At 42.2% G+C, this 17,740-nt stretch overlaps 1 long non-coding RNA gene across 1 annotated transcript in view; it reads left to right on the plus strand.

Moving 5' to 3' along the window:
* The window catches only part of LOC149458049 (uncharacterized), a 58,974-nt gene continuing 41,234 nt past the window's right edge, over nt 1–17,740 (plus strand). The window contains exon 1 of the long non-coding RNA XR_016313537.1: nt 1–342. This is a non-coding gene — a long non-coding RNA (uncharacterized LOC149458049). The remainder of the gene's footprint in view (nt 343–17,740) is intronic.

The following is a 17,740-nucleotide window of genomic DNA, read 5'->3' on the forward strand; positions in this document are numbered from 1 at the left end:
AATAGAGTCTGGCGCAGAATGGAGCTCCATTTTTTGATACATGTGACCTCCACTCCCTTTATTTATTTATTTATTTATTTATTTTTTTTCCTTCTTCTAGTGAACTTTAACCACTCCTCCTACCGACTGAATAATGGCCAGCGTCATTCAACTCACTTTCTGCTAGACCAGGGTGTGAAGACTCCATCCTCAACCTGGACTCACAAGAAAATGCTGAATGGTGCAGCATCAATAGATGAACCTGATCTGCAGCATTTCACATACACCTACTACCGGAGGAAGAAGAGGATGAAAAGGATCAGTGATGTCAATGGGCCAGATAGAAAACACCTGAAAAAAAGGGTAGGGATAGATTTTTTTTTTTTTTTGAGGATATAAAATTACAAAGGGGTGGAGGGAAATGAGGAGGGTTGGAAATCTCAGGCTTGGAGTTGGGCTTCAACCACTTGCCTGCCGGGCACTTTCACCCCCTTCCTGCCCAGGCCAGCTTTCAGCTCTGTCACACTTTGAATGACAATTGCGCGGTCATGCAACACTGTACCCATATGAATTTTTTCGCATTTTTTTTGAGACAGATGAAACTTTATTTTGGTGGTATTTATTCACCACTGGGATTTTTATTTTTGCTATATAAATTAAAAAGTCCAAACATTTTGAAAAAAAAAAGTGTTTTTCTTATAAAATTTTGCAAATAAATCTTTCTTCATAAATCTTGGCCAACAAAAAAAAAACAAATTAGTTTATAACCAAAAATTATAATTAAAACAAAAATTACATTTTTATTTTTTATATTATTACTGTCACTCTAGCAGTACAGTGTTACCATAGTGACATTGTACTACTTGTGGGGGGTGATGATTTTTTTTTTTTTTTACACTGATTGCTTTTACACCCACAAAGGCTGTAAAAGCAATCATTTCTCCTTCTCTCTGGCTGCATTCTTGCAGCCATTGAGAACTACTGTGTGAGCTGTGATTGGTCACAGCTTGTCACATGGTACAAGGCTGTTGTGAATAGCCCTGTACCATGTGACCTCTGTGATCATTCACAGATTTCACTAGTAGTAAGCAATAATGTCAGGAAGTGACATCTTTCTTACTACTATTCATGTGATCACTGATTGGCCAATCAGTGATCGCATGATCGGGACACAGCGGGCACCGGATTGCGGTGCTGCACGCTCCCAGGGAATTCATCCCAAATGTGTTCTGTAGGATGGAAGTCAAGGCTCTGTGCAGGCCTCTTGAGTTCTTCCACACCAGTGATCATCTTAGGCGTGTTCGAACTAGGATCTGAACCAATGTGTGCGAGCCCACCAGTGAGCTGTCACCTCTACAGACCAGTCATCTAGTGATGGGGCATTCTCTGCCCCACAGACACACGTATACACGCCCCTTGTACATGTGTGGCTGCAGCAGGGGCATATTTGCCGCGAGGCAAACAAGGCATTTGCCTAGGGCGGCACATTTTAGGGGGGCGGCACGCTGGCGCCGCCGCCCCCCCCTTTCCCACAGAAGGGACACTTAGTACAGGGGTGGGCTGCTGTGTCTTACCTGGGTCCGCAACTCCGTGTCCTAGTCCCACGTTGATCCTGTCCACAAAGAACTGCTGGAGGAGTGGTAAAGAAGTTGTGCGGTCAGCGGGTCCAGTGTCTTCATTTCCCTTGATCACGATGTGTGGGCGGGATGACATGGCGCCCCTGTCGTCTGGCCACACCTCCGGTATCACTCAACAGCCTATAGCAGCTTGTCCCTCCCTCTGCAAGCTCCACCTCCTCACCAGTGATTGGCCGCTGGAACTGTAGCTCAGGAAAGGCACGCAGGCGGCCAATCACCGGCAAGGAGGCAGAGCTTGAAGAGGAGGAGCCGAGTGGCAGCGTGAAGATCAAAGAAGATCTAGTGAGGGAGCAGCCGAAGCGAGTGAAGAGGAAAGCGGTCGGAGAAGGAAGACAGCTGAACGGTAAGTGTCTGTCCCATGCAGATAGTGCTGCTGCAGCCAGGTATGCTGGCTGTGGATAGGAGAGGGAGGGAGTGAGCCCAGGCTGGAGCAGGGGTCAGCAAGGTAAGTTTCATTGGTGTCAGCAGGAGGAATAGTGCCCCATCATTGGAGCACTATTCCTCCCCCCCACTGACACCAACGATGGGGCACTATTCCCCCCCACTGACACCAACGATGGAGCACTATTCCTCCCCCCCCCCACTGACACCAACGATGGAGCACTATTCTACCCCCCCACTGACACCAACGATGGTATTCCTCCCCAACCCCACTGACACCAACGATGGAGCACTATTCCTCCCCCCCACTGACACCAACGATGGGGCACTATTCCCCCCCCCACTGACACCAACGATGGGGCACTATTGCTCCCCTCCAGGGGTGTATTTACCACAAGGCAAACAAGGCATTTGCATAGGGCGGCATTTTTCAGGGGGCAGCGGAATTTTTGGGATAGGCAACAAAATGAGTTTTGTTGCCTATCCCAGAGTTCTTCGTTAAATTCGTGATATTTTCTTTTCTCCTTTCTTTTCAAGACAGACAACATATTTGGAGATTGAGCCATTTACCTTGCTTGGGGTTTGTGCTGGGCTTATTCCATATCCTCATCTTAACCAGTCCCCAAGAAATACCTATCAGTGTGCTATGGGGAAGCAGGCTATGGGTAAGGAGAATATTTGGTAATAATCTCTTCTCTATATTTCTAGTTATGTTAGGTAAAGCAGACCATAAGTGAAGAAAGATATTTTGACATTCCTTCTTCCTGTAAGAGTTATTTTGGTTCCCCTTCGTTTTGCTTCACTGGCAGTGTGTTCAGTGTTGGTGCAGAACTTAGTATTTTAACCACTTGTCTACCGGGCCTTTTTACCCCCTTCCTGCCCAGGCCAGTTTTCAGTGTTCAGCGCTGTCACAATTTGAATGACAATTGCACGGTCATGCAACATTGTACTCATATGAAATTTTTATAATTTTTTTTGAGACAGATAGAGCTTTCTTTTGGTGGTATTTAATCACTTCTGGGTTTTTTATTTTTTTGCTAAACAAACCAAAAACAACGGAAAATTTATGAGGCTGCAGTGATGGGCACTGATAGGAAGCACTGGTAGGTGGCACTGATGGGCATTGGCAGGCATCACTGATGGGCACTGAAAGGCAACACTCATATATGGCACTGATAGGTGGCACTGACTGGCACTGATAGGTGGCACTGAAAGAAAGATCAGATGGGCACTGATATGTGGCATTGATTTGCACTGGTAGGCACTGATATGTGGCATTGATGTGGCATTGATGGACACTGACAGGTGGCACTGATGGGGCTACACTGATCATCAGGGCACTGATGATCAGTGTACATGTCCCCTCTGAGGAATGCCGATTTCCGGCATTCCTCTCCTCATGAGCTGTCAGCTTGTGAGGACAGGAATACCGATAACCGGCATTTCCTTATTTACATGCGATCAGCTGTGATTGGACACAGCTGGTCACATGACAGCGCCAACGTCATTGGCTTTTTCCGCTGATCGGTGATCCGCTGTGTCCCAGGGGCACGCACACGTGGATAGAGTGGGAGGACGTCATATGAACGAGAGAACGAGAGAACCGCTGCCTGTCCGTTTTCTTATGTCATTTCCTTATATGCGGGCGGGAGGCGGTTAATATAAAGCTGGTCATACACTAGTAGATTTTCAAACAAGCTTTTTTGTGAGTATTCATGTGATTTTTTTTTTTTTCTATTATTGTACATTTAATGACTGGACAAATGTTGTTTGAAAGTACTTCAAAATTATGTTTGTTTTTAACATTCAATTTTGGATTGCAAGTCATTTCTGAATGAAACCACATGCACTGTTCGAAATGCATTCAATCAAGAAAAAAGTTTCCATCTTGCTCCTTTGAATTTTCTCACCGCTGTTGATAATGAATGTTGATTTGACCCCACTAATGATTAGAAAATTGAAGAAAGTACTGAAAACTGACCATTTCAAACAAATCTCTGCTAGTTTATAGCCAGGTTTACACACCTTACAGTGTATGCAAACTCGATCGATGCGTGTTATTTGCTTCATTTTAGTCTGTTTAATATACCATTAAAAATATTTTGTTACTTCTTTTCAGAAAGTGTAAAATATAAAACCAAACAAAAAAAAACTGTTGATTCTGCCACAAATCCAGTAAATTGGTAAATTCCTGTGCTCTGAAATCCTAAACCGTGTTTTGAGCTCTTACTAGTTCTTTTCTGTGGATTCAGAATGCCTCCACCTTTGTCAAGGAGAGAGGAGGATGTTCTGCAGTTGTAAAACATTTCTGTCCTAGGGTGACAACACTGCTCTTCCATTGATACAGTATAATGAGTAAATATTGTCACCCTAGGACAGGACTTGCACAATGGTTACAAACCATGTCTATTCAAACTGAGTATGTGAATAAGTGACATCAGCATTTAAAAGGATCAGATTTGGAAATTTAGGCAAACCTCGACTTTTACCTATAAGATCTGGTTCACACAGATGTTATCAAGCGTACATGTGAGGGCTGTGTTTGCCCACATGGGGATGCATAGGTGTTCTGTTCATCCATTTGCAAGCAGTCCCGTTCATATCAGTTGGGACGCAACGGTTGCACGGGCAGAGCCGCTGCTCCCAATGTGACAACTGTGTGGGTTTGGGTCCCTGAACTTAGACAGGGTGTTCATGCAGCCACTGTGTCTCAGTTGATCTCGATGGGATTGCCTGCACAGGGATACAAGGGATACCTGTGCATCCCTGTGTGAGGAAACCCAGCCCTTGCACAGGTATACACTTAGGTACGCCCGTGTGAACAAGGCCAAAAAAAGATGCATCTGACCCTGCCTTGTCCTTCCTTTGAGCCTTCTTGTTGGTCCAACAAAGGATCTGCATGTCTGTCCATCCCATCCCGAGATATGCACAGCTCTGTCTGGCAGGACTGGAGACCTAAATTTTCTCTGTTGTGTTTTAGCAGTACCTACTGGTCTTGTCTCTCCCTCACCCTGTGACTGGACAGTGAAAAGAGAAGCAGCAGACTGATAAACTTAAAGCAGAACTAAACTGTCTGAAAACCACATACTGAAAATGCTATTTAATTCACTTTTAATATTCAAAGCAAACTCCCCCATCAATCCATATCTCTGTGCTTTATATTGATGAGAAAACACTTTGAAAAACACCATCTAGCATTTCTAGCTACAGTCTTCTTAAGTAAGGGCAGATGATTCATGTTGCATTTACTTGGAATTCATCTACTCTTGACTCAGGCATGCAGGCAGGAGGGTGTGCTTGGGTGTGAAAGTCACTCCTCCCCTCCTGAAGACACTGGGGATGTATTTCAGCATTTTGGCCAAGGTCAGAAACCAGGAAGCAAATGAAGAAATGTAAACAAAAATAATAATAATATATCTTCCTATCTGTTTATAAGGACTAAAAATAGTTAATGCTAATTGAGTGATTGAGAGAGTTTAGTTCCGCTTTAACTGTGTCACTCTGCTCTCTTTTCTTATTAGCTTGTTTTTTTTGGCACATAAACAATTTCTCAAAGCTGATTGGCTCCTTAAACTGCTTCTACCAGTCCTAGTCTTAGCTCTGCTGTACACAGACTGTATGGCGGAACCGATACCAAGCCAAAAGTACCTACACTGCTTGCACTTGGAAAACACATTTAATGATGATGTATTAATGTTTAAAAGGCTGCATTAGTTTTCCTTTTATATCTGCCTCAAGTTCAACCTTTAATATGCAACAAGAACCACCCAGGACTCCAGATTCTGTCTTTTCTTGCTTTCTGTGGAAGGTTTCGTTTCTTACCACACACAGTCATACAGGATCAGTGTGTACAGAAAGCCAATTCAGTCCAGGCACAGTCCTTTTGTGGTGTTTGCAGTGAATGAGGTTTCTTTTGCTCCTTCCTTCTCCCTCTGCTTTTTGTCTGGAGTGTCATTTGCAATTCATTGTCTCTGTTTTCTGAGCGGGGTGTATTCAGCTGCTGTGACCCCGGGTCTTGCGCATTTAGCTCCCTGGATACAATGCACTGACGTTACTGCTGATGGTTGGGATACAAAGACTGCTAGATATCTTCAGAAATAAAAAAGGCCTTTGTTTCTGCACATTATTACTAAACACCTGACTAAAGAATAAGGAAGCTGATAAAACCCGTCATTGAAAAATAGAGAAACTTTGGCGACAGACACTGTAGTTCAGAATATGTAACAGTCAATAGAGGATTGTGGTGGGCCTTGTTTAACCACTTCCGCACCGCTGTATAGCAGAAATACTGCTACAGGGTGGCATGGATGCGCAAAATCATGTGTGTGTGTGTGTGTGTGTGTGTGTGTGTATATATATATATGTGATTCGCGCTCCCATGGTGATCGCGGGCCTGGAGCATGCATGCGAGCTGACCCGCTGGTGCCCTGATTCGGTGTCCAAGCGATCGATCGTCCGATTTAGGCCAGTGATGTTCGGCCTGAAATGGATGATCAATCCCTGTCCTGTACCTGTGTTTACATTTACACAGGTACAGTAAATATGAAATCTTCTCTCTCCGGGTACATTCCATCCCAGAGAGAGAAGAAAGCAGACACGTGAGTAAAACAGCACACTTACACAGTTAGGACACTTTTTAGGACACATTTAACCCCCTGATCGCCCCTTAGTTAACTCCCTCACTGCCCTGTCTCCAGTGTCATTAGTACAGTGTACAGATTTTTTGCTGATCACTGTATTAGTGTCACCAGTGTTTTCAGATAGCATTAGCAGTCCATGACAGCCAGGTGCTGTTTTTCCTGTGAGTCACACTAGGTACCTTTTTAAATTTAGTGAATGCACTCCAAGAGATAAACGAAACCAGCGCTCCAATCTTCATGCAAACCAAGGAATTGCCAAAATGCCAACCGAAGAGGTGCTGCCCTTCTGAGATCGGGAAATCTGACCACTGGTGAATAAAACAAACAAGGGCGCACTCTCATCGTGCATTACCGTGGTATAACACGTAATTTATTAAATAAAAAAGGATGTATACTCACAAATCAACGTGATTATAGGCAGTATAGGTGATCCACAAAAACAGTCACAATACTGAAGGGATTAGCCCCTAAGTTTGATGTTCCACCATCTTGTTTCTCTTAGCCAAAGCCCGTCCATTTTAAGAATCAGCATCCATTTCAAGCCTGTATCTTAAAAGAATTGACTTTCTTGTTTTAAACGGTATTTTGTCAGGAGTTAGGAAGTTCCTCTTTTTTCCTTGTCCAGGTGCAACTTCCCCTTTTTCCCTTAACTAAGCCTAAGACTGAAAGTCTGCGGTGAGCTACATCCTGTTGAGAGTGTATTAATAATTTTAGGCCAACGGTAAAAAAGGAACTGTCTGCTTTCTGAGGTGTCTGAAAGTTCAAGCATTGACGCATATACTAATAATTAACATATATGCCAACTGATTGGGCATGAGTGACGTATGTAATATTCTAATTGGTTAAATGCATACCTGTCAATTGATTGGCTCTTATATTTCTATGCTTTGTTTTAAGTTTCATATATAAGTTTAAACACGGAAGAATAAATTCAGTTCATTCTGAGATACTACTTTGTGTCTGTCTGCCATTCCTTTGTGTCTCAGGTGAACTCCGGATCCGAGGTAATTTTTGGTCGATGCCAGGGGCTGACGGAAGTCAGTGCAGAAGGGAACAAGATTCACATTCCTTTCAATTGGGGGCTCGTCCGGGATGAGATAATCATCTTTTTTGGTAAGTAAGATTTTTTGTCATTTTGCCAGATAGTCTCTTGCCAGAAAAGCTCTGATTGAAATCTCATGCCCTAAGGTAAGCACTGGGCTTCGCGTCTTAAGACGTCAGTGGCCAGGCGCAAAAAAAGTGCTGTGGGGAGCACAAAGGTCTTTTGGAAAAGACTAGAGGCAGTTTTGGGAACTGCACAATTTCTTATAAGAAGAGATTGGAAAAGAGTTTCTCTGAGAAGAAACCAGGAAAAGCCCGGGGTTGACCAATAATTCACCTGTAAACCTTTGCTTTTCTTCCTATCGCATAGAAGTATAAGATAATTTGTTTGTGTGACACAAGTGCCCAGGTGGTAAAGTGTATGGGCCAGTGGTCACTGAAGGTATTGTCAATTTCCGTGTGACATGCCCCACCCCACACAGATAAGCCTTATTGGTTGATGATCTGGGTGAGGTGATTGCGTGGTAACGCCGAGTTGGGTGCCTATGTAAATGTTTTGTTTAAATTGTGTTGTAAGCTAGAAAAGATTGGCAGAATATTATTAGAAAGTGTTGTACACCCAGGTTATAATCTTCACTTTTATCAGTCACTAGAGAAAGACTAGAGAAAGTATCTTAGGTCCAGGCATTTTTATAGGATAAATTGTCATTACAGCCTATAGGACAGATTTGTGATACAGATATATTCAAGTGTAAGATATGGGGAGAAGTCAGAGTAGGAATAGGCCCCCTCTCCCAAAAGTTGGTGAATCATGTATAGATTATGTAGCCCGTATCTGTGGGACAGATTATTCTTTAATTCACCCCTGGGTAGATAGATTAGCAGAATGGAGTGAATTAATGGGCAGTGTGGATCCATTTCCCTATAGTGGAAGCAATAGTATTTTTCACATGGACATGGTTAGGGGACTCTGTCTGGGAGAAAAACAGTCATTTCCGTGGTACGAAGGAGATCCAATGTGGGACCCAAGGTATATGGCCAGGGGTGGACAGAATTGGGTGACGTTTGCTCCGCTTTGGTTTTATAGGAAAAATAAGCGGCAAAAGAAGGCGGAGGTGAGGAATGATGATGCAGCGAGAATACATTTATTAGAGTCAGAAATAGACAGATCCACACACCCTCTCATGTTACTCCCTCCACCATACGGTTATCCCACCCTTACAGAGGAAATTGTTGATTTCCTAACCAACCATTATGTAATTCCAAATCCCATTGCCACTGCACCGCCCCCATCACCAGTATTAATATCTGCACAGACACACCAAATACCTAGTGCAGTCCAAATTCCTGCCACACAGCCTTCTACAGTTCAGGCTCCCGAGGATTCTCAGAGTGTAGTTCAGACTTCTGCCACACATGAAGCCGAAGGGAGAATTGTTCTCACTCCAATTACTGAGGAGGATTTATTTTTTGAAGAATCCTCTGGTTCAGGTTCCCTGGTATTAAGGGAGAGTGATAGTCTGGATGTAACAGACATCCCGAGTTCACCACCTGAAACAGTATGTGGAGAGGATTCGCTGAAAAAGTGGAAAACTCTCTATAAGAACAGGTGGGAAACCCACCGACATTTTTAAAGCACCATCTTTTTCAGTTTTTTTGTTTTGCTGCTAGAGCATTTATTCAAAATCATACCCAATTGTCCAGTTGATTTGTTCTCTTGGGAAAGCTTAGTGTTAATCTAAAACTCTGTGAAAGGAGGTATTGTAGCTTAATCTGCCGGGATACCAACTGTCCCTGTTATGACAGTGTTTATTGAAATATGACCCCTCACTCTCTGCTGAAACAATATAAAGTTTGAGCGGACAGTTCCTTGGATGTGGGATTCATTTCCTGCATTCCAATACAAGGCCACACTGTGTTTCATAGATAAGGCCCTTTTGTTTAAAATACAGGAGGTAAGAATAGTGTCCGTGGTGGAGAATTTGTTTCAAGGCAAGAATCCTTGGAAAGATGATTTCACCATACAACAGCCCAATAAATCTAGTTGAGAAGCCAGACGGTTCTTACAGATTTGTGCAGGACCTGAGTGCTATAAATGTTCTTCTCATTGTCCCAATAGTACCTGACGTACCAATACTCATTTCCTCCATCCCACCTGATGCCGAGTTGTTTTTTTTACAAGAGATTGATTTGACAAATTGTTTTTTTTTAGCAAATTCCTGTTGTTAAGGAGACATGGCTAATTTTTGCCTTTAACTTTAGAGGTAAAAGTTTTATCTGGAATGAATTTCTCCAGGATTATACTGTAGTCCTCCAGGTCCCCAGGCCATGAACTCCTAGCCATGGTTTAGTTGGTTTCAGTGCGGACAGCCAGCCAGGTGGAGTGTGTATCTTATATGTGATCATAAAGTGTCTAAGCAAAGTTATAATGGTGTTAAGAAACTGTTGAATACCTTGGTTTTGTCCTCACAAAAGGTGATAGGAAATTCAGTCACAAAGAGAGCTGCGGCTCTTATGGGTCTGCCCCGCCCATTGACCAAGAAAGACATGCTTACCTTTCTTGATATGATTGGTTGCTGCCGCCAATGGATACCTGACTGTTCCTACTATGACAGTATTTTGAGACAAACCACAGGTTTAGAAATGTCAGATCTTGTGAAATGGTTAATTGAAATGTGTAATGTTTTTGTGTATCTGAAACATGCTATGGTAATAGCCCCTGGTCTTGGTCTGCCCGCATATGATCAAATGTTTTATCTGTATGCTAGGGAAAATTGTAAAACTATGTCAGGAATCCTGGCTTGGGGAGCATGGAGGTACACTCCGCCCTTTTGTTTTGTTTTTTCTCAAAGATGGTTCTGGTACAGGTTCAAGGCATGCCTGTGTGTCTCAGAAGTTTGCTATTATTTGTGATGGTGATTCAAATGGCTATGTCATTTACTCTTGGACATGAGACCACCTTACACACCACCACTTAGTGAATATGAGGTTATACTGTTGTTAAACCCCAAGTTGAGAATAAAATATATTCCTCCCACTTTAGATCCTGCTCCAATTTTAAATGTCACTGTTAGATCAAATATTGCAGTACATTTGCTACTTCTAAAGATATTAAGTGGAATGTAGTTAGTGTGACCAAAGTTCCACTAACTGGACTTTGTGTCACAAGAGGGGAGACCATGTATTCTAGAAGCTAGTGCACCTCTGTTCATCTTACAGTATCATGGGGTAGGTCACAGCTCACAGTATTATGGGATAGGTCACAGGGGATGGCAGGTTACATGTGAACTGCTGGATTTTTTTTCATCCCTGGCCCCCCTTTTATGGTAAAATCATATGTGTCTAGATGCATTACATATATTAGGAACAATCCTCACAAGACAAGACATTAACATTTTTTATCCGCTCACAGGTAGATTTTACACACATGCCAGAAGTAGGAAAAGGACAGGAATATTTTTGGGTAATTGTGGATATGTTTAGCCGCTAGGTGGAAATGTCCCTCAGAGTTCAGGTATAAAGATAAGGATGATTCCTTCTAAGAAGACAGGTTACCCCCCTTTTTAGGTTTTAATGGATAGGTTTTTTCCCACTCCCTGGGCCAGACAGCCACTCATGGTAGAAAGAGGGGATTTAGGATTGATTCAGGAAGAATATGTGAGAAAGTTTATTGAAACTTTGGACAAAGTTGAAGGAAATGTTGCTGGCACTTTTTTCTTTTTTTTTCACAGGAACCAACTTGTTTCCGTGATCGCTGTCACTAGGACCGCTGTTCTGACTGAGGATTCCAAGGCCTGGATCCATGCCAGCCGTGTAAAAAGGGTGAACCAAGCCCCTAAGAAGCAAGACAAAGGCAAAGACACAGATACAGAAGAAGCAGCCAGAGAAGTCCTGAGAGATTGATCTGAACTACATGGAGTGCTTCGTCAGCCCTGGAAACTTCAACCCATCCAAAGAACTTGAACTGAATGAATCTATAGCAAATGACAAACAATTCCAAATCCCTCAACAAGCCAACCCAGGTGAAACCTTGCATCAAAGGTTCTATGGCCTTTGGGTGGCGTTGCTAATTATTAACTCTTTTATTTTTTTGATGGGCATAATACTGAACAGTTTGGCCCTTTATGTGTTCTGTTTTCAGACCAAAGTAAGGACACCCTCTGTTATTTATACCATTAACTTGGTAGTGACAGACCTCTTAGTGGGTCTCTCTCTAATGTAGAGACCTGTTATATCTGCTATTATGTTCACAGTTTTACGTATTCTGTGAACATGTACTGTAGTATTCTTTTCCTGACCTGCATCTGTGTTGATCGCTACCTGGCCATTGTGCAAGCCAGAGCCTCATGCAGATGGAGAAATCCCAGTTATGCCAAATGCATCTGTGTTTTGATTTGGATATTTGCTGTAATTGTAACTTTCATCATACTGACCACAACGATTAACCACAAACATTGTTGTTTTTTCCAGCTACTTATGCTGACAGGTTTTGAGTATTTTGTTCCCTTGGTGATTGTTGTTTTCTACACCCTGCGGATCATGTGGACTTTGTCCAAGTCAATACAAATGAACCAAAGCCGAGAGAGACGGGTGAAGGCGGTACAGCTCCTCATAATGGTGCTGGTCATCTTCACAGTCTGTTTCACTCCCATTCATGTTAGTCAAGTGGTTTTCTGTGTCCGCAGTGAGGTGTCTCGGGATGTCATCCTCATTGTGTACCATGTCACAGTAACTTTGAGTAGTTTTAATAGTTGTATGGATCCCATTGTTTATTGTTTTGTTACTAGCCATTTCCAATCCGCTAGGAATAGTATTTTCAGAGAACAACCGCCACCAGTTCCTTTTAACAGTCCCTGCCCCTGCCGTAGGCAGCTCGCCCTGGTGGCTAGGAGAATACAGGAGTAATGATGCAATCAAAAGATGGATTGGGCATTGAGACTGGTTCCTTTCTTTTTTCAGGAAAAAGAAACTAATATGTTCTGTCTAATTAGAGTGTACAAAGATAATATCACTGAGAAGGAATGTACTGATTTGGTTAAGAAAATTCCCTGTTACCAGATTATATAATTTACTTTTAAGTCTCTAAACCAGTATCAGGAAATTTTGCCTGATTTGAACATAGTAATGTTGTTACAGAATTTGTATTATATGGGTACAGTTTAGCGGGAATGTAAATTGGGTTAACTACATTGGCTATGGTTAACAAAAGTTTGGTAGAACCATACTGTTTTGATATGTTATTAGCTGATAAAGGGAAAGTATGTAAAATGTTTAACTCCTGCGGTTGTACTCTTATTCCCCATAACACTGTTTCTGATGGAAGTATTATTAGAGCCCTTCACAACCTCCAAATATTGTTTGAAGAATTAGCTGAAAGCTCAGGAGTGGAAAATCCACTGGTCAGTTTATTTGAAACCTGGTTTGGTATATGGGGAACCCTGATTACCTACTAAGGGCCCCAGGTACCAACCTGTGACTAAGGTGTAAGGTCACGTGTGTGACCTAAGAGGGGGTTTGAAGGGATTAGCCCCTAAGTTTGATGTTCCACCATCTTGTTTCTCTTAGCCAAAGCCCGTCCATTTTAAGAATCAGCATCCATTTCAAGCCTGTATCTTAAAAGAATTGACTTTCTTGTTTTAAACGGTATTTTGTCAGGAGTTAGGAAGTTCCTCTTTTTTCCTTGTCCAGGTGCAACTTCCCCTTTTTCCCTTAACTAAGCCTAAGACTGAAAGTCTGCGGTGAGCTACATCCTGTTGAGAGTGTATTAATAATTTTAGGCCAACGGTAAAAAAGGAACTGTCTGCTTTCTGAGGTGTCTGAAAGTTCAAGCATTGACGCATATACTAATAATTAACATATATGCCAACTGATTGGGCATGAGTGACGTATGTAATATTCTAATTGGTTAAATGCATACCTGTCAATTGATTGGCTCTTATATTTCTATGCTTTGTTTTAAGTTTCATATATAAGTTTAAACACGGAAGAATAAATTCAGTTCATTCTGAGATACTACTTTGTGTCTGTCTGCCATTCCTTTGTGTCTCAGGTGAACTCCGGATCCGAGGTAATTTTTGGTCGATGCCAGGGGCTGACGGAAGTCAGTGCAGAAGGGAACAAGATTCACATTCCTTTCAAATACAACTGTGTCTAATGATGCGGATTAGCTGACACGTTTCGGGAGCTGAACCCCCTTCCTCTGAGCTGAGGAAGGGGGTTCAGCTCCTGAAACGCGTCAGCTAATCCGCATCATTAGACACAATTGCATTGTGACTGTTTTTGTGGATCACCTATACTGCCTATAATCACGTTGGTTTGTGAGTATACATCCTTTTTTATTTAATAAATTACGTGTTATACCACGGTAATGCACGATGAGAGTGCGCCCTTGTTTGTTTTTATTCACCTTTAAATTTAGTGGCCAAAATGTCCAGTGAAAGGTACTCTAGTGAAGAGGCATACAGGATTCTGGGCATATCAGATGAGAGCGAATGGGAAGTCTCACTGACAGAATCCATCTCAGAATATGAACCTGTAGACAGCAGCAGCACCCAGACAGATAGCTCAGACAATGGAGAAGAGGTCCCTACTAAGGCCAGGAGTACCTGACCCCATTCCCAGGTTGCTGAGATGTTACAGTCGCATGATGACTCTCATATGCAGTAGAGTGCCAGTACTAGTGCCGCTCTACCTTTTGGTGAGCTGGTGAGCACCAGCGGCCTAGTACATCCAGGTATTCCACATACCAGCACTGCAGTATGACTTGGTGACGTGACGAGTTCCATAAGTATAGTACAAGCTGGTGTTGTGGCGAGCACAAGTAGTGTCCCGCAGCCAACAAGAATTTGCACACAGGCCTGTAGAACACCTAGTGTCCTTCCGGATGTGCTTGCAAATCCTGATTGGCAGGCCACAAATTCTGCAGCACCCATACTTCCCCCATTAACTGGGATCATTCGAGGGGTTTGATGCTATCCTGGCATTTCTGGGCCTCCGAAACTGTGATAGGTAGTGAGGAAATGAAGTTACGCACTTTCAATGTGGTCATTGGATTTCGGGCTCCTGTATGGCTCCCAAAAAGTCTCATACATGTGGTATCCCCATACTCGGTAGAAGTAGCAGAATGTATTTTGGGGTGTAATTCCCATGGCATATGTCAGCAATATATCATTCAAGTGAAACCTTAAATCTTCCATGGACTCAACATGCCTCTCATGCCTTTCCAAAAAGGGGTCATTTGGGGGTGTTTGTACTATCCTGGTATTTTAGCACCTCAAGAAATGTGATAGGCAGTCAGAAAGTAAAAGCTGTGTAAATTCCATTATCTATACCATAGATTGTAGATGCTGTAACATTCACACAAACCAATTAATATGCAGTTGTTGGGATTTTTTTTACCAAAGACATGTAGAAAAATACATTTTGGCCTAAATGTATGACAAAATTTGAGTTTGTGTATTTTTTATGACAGAAATGAGAAAATATATTGTTTTTTAAAAAAAATGTTTGGCATTTTTTTTTTTATAGTGTAAAAAAAAACCCCCAGAGGTAATCAAATACCACCAAAAGAAAGCTCTATTTGTGTGAAAGAAAGGACATAAATTTAATTTATGTACAGCACTGCATGACCGCACAATTGTCAGTTAAACTAGCGCAGCGATGTATAGCAAAAAATGGTGTCAATTGCAGTATCTATACCATAGTTTGTAGACGCTATAACTTTCACACAAAGCAATCAATATACACTTATTGGGACTTTTTTTACCAATGGCGTGTAGCAGAATACATGTTGGCCTAAATTTTATGACTAACTTTGAGTTTACTATATATTTTTTATAGCCAAAAGTAAAAAATATAGTTTTTTTTTCCCAAATTTTCAGTCTTTTTTTGTTTATAACGCAAAAAATAAAAAGTGCACAGGTGATCAAATACCACCAAAAGAAAGCTCTATTTAAGTAAAAAAAAAGGACATACATTTTTGTTTGGGTACAGCATTGCATGACCGCGCAATTACTAGTTGAAATAGTGCAGCACGAATAGTTAAAGAAGGCCTGGTCAGGCCTGGGGGGTAAATCCTCTGGAGGGCAAGTGGTTGAATAAAGTTTGATCACTTGACAGGTGATGGAACAAAGTGTATGTGGTTGTAATGCATGGAAAATATTGGATTTAAAAGTATGTGTGTAAACATTTACTCCATTATAGTCTTTAAATATACCATTAAAGTGTTTTGTTATGTCTTTCCAACAAATGAAAAAATACCTGTTGATCTTGCCAGAAATCTTGCTGGCTTGTAACTTCTTATAAATCCAGCACTGCTATCAGTTACATTGTTCCCAACTTTTTGTTGGTCTACAGCCCTTTCCCCACTTTTAAAATGTGTGTAGACAAAGGCAGCTGACATCCAATAAGATGGCCAGCAGGGTGGTGGGGTAGGGCTGTCTTATTTGCAATACTAGTGTTTGATTTTCACCAGTGACACTGTCTGCATGGAGTTTGTATTTTATGGGTGCTATAACCAAAGTGGATATATACCCCAACTAAGCGACAGTTTGTTTAACCACCTTCCGCCCGCCATATAGTAAAATGACGGGCGCAAGGTGGTTCTCTCATTCTAATAGGACGTCATTTGACGTCCTTCCATTTTCACCACGCATGCGTGGCTCAGGGAGCACGCAGCGCGGCGATCGCCGGTGCGCTGTGTCCCTCGGACACAGCAGATCGCGGATCATGGAAAAGAGCTGAAGATGTCGGCTCGGTCATGTGATCAGCTGTGTCCAATCACAGCTGATCACATGTAAACATGGAAATGCCGGTTATCGGCATTTCTCTCCTCTCGAGCTGTCACGCTGACAGCTCGAGAGGAGAGGAGAGCCGGTAATCTGCTTTCCGCGGAGGGGACATGTACACTGGTCATCAGGGCACTGATGATCAGTGTGCCCTGATGATCAGTGTGGCCCCAGAAGTGCCACCTGTCAGTGTCCATCAGTGCCAGCAGTCAGTGCTCAGCAGTGCCACATCAATGCCACATATCCGTGCATACCAGTGCACATCAATGCCACATATCAGTGCCCATCTGGGCTGCCTTTCAATGTCACCCATCAGTGCCAATCAGTGCCACCTATCAGTGCTGCCTAACAGTGCCAGTCAGTGCCGCCTATCAGTGCCATATATCACTGTCATGTATCAGTGCTGCCTTTCAGTGCCCATCAGTGCAACCTACCAGTGCCTCCTCATCAGTGCCCATCACTGCAGCCTCATTAGCGCACATCAGTGAAGGAGAAAAATCACTTGTTGACAAAATTTTCTAACAGAGACTAAGAAAAAAATTGTCTTTTTTCAAAATGTTCAGTGGTTTTTGGTTTAAGAAAAAAATTAAATCCCAGAGGTGATTAAATACCACCAAAAGAAAGCTCTATCTGTCTCAAAAAAATTATAAAACTTTCATATGGGTACAGTGTTGCATGACCGCGCAATTGTCATTCAAAGTGTGACAGCGCTGAAAGCTGGAAATTGGCCTGGGCAGGAAGGGGTATAAGTGCCCTGTAGGCTAGTGGTTAAACCCTATGTATAATAAAGAGTTACCATACCTTTTTTTTCATGCTTTGTTGTATTTCAATACTGCTGATTGCCTGCAGCCATTTTCTGTCTCCACGCATGTACTTCAGCAATGACTGTGTTGACCGTCTCCTGTTGTGACAACGGTGGGCAATGCTTGGGTAATGTATGTTGAAAAAAACACTTTACTTTTGACCACTTCCGCTCTGGAAGGGTTTACCCCCTTCCTGACAAGAACATTTTTGCTATTTAGCACTGCACTACATTTTTTTTTTTTATTTTATTATAAATTTCTTTGTTTTTTTCTCTTATACAAGGGTTCAAACAAGGTGTACAAAACTACTAAACTACTACTACTAAAAGGTGTAAAAGCTACTTTAACTAATAGTTGCACCGTCATGGTATTTGATCACCAATGGTTTTTTTTTTAATTAAAATGAAAAAAGACCAAATATTTTGAAAAAAAAATAATTTGTACTTTCTGCTATAAACAAATACAATAAAAAA

Source organism: Staurois parvus, unplaced genomic scaffold, assembly GCF_062004578.1.
Source record: "Staurois parvus isolate SC_StPar_1 unplaced genomic scaffold, SC_StPar_1.0 ptg000298l, whole genome shotgun sequence".
Classification (NCBI taxonomy): domain Eukaryota; kingdom Metazoa; phylum Chordata; class Amphibia; order Anura; family Ranidae; genus Staurois; species Staurois parvus.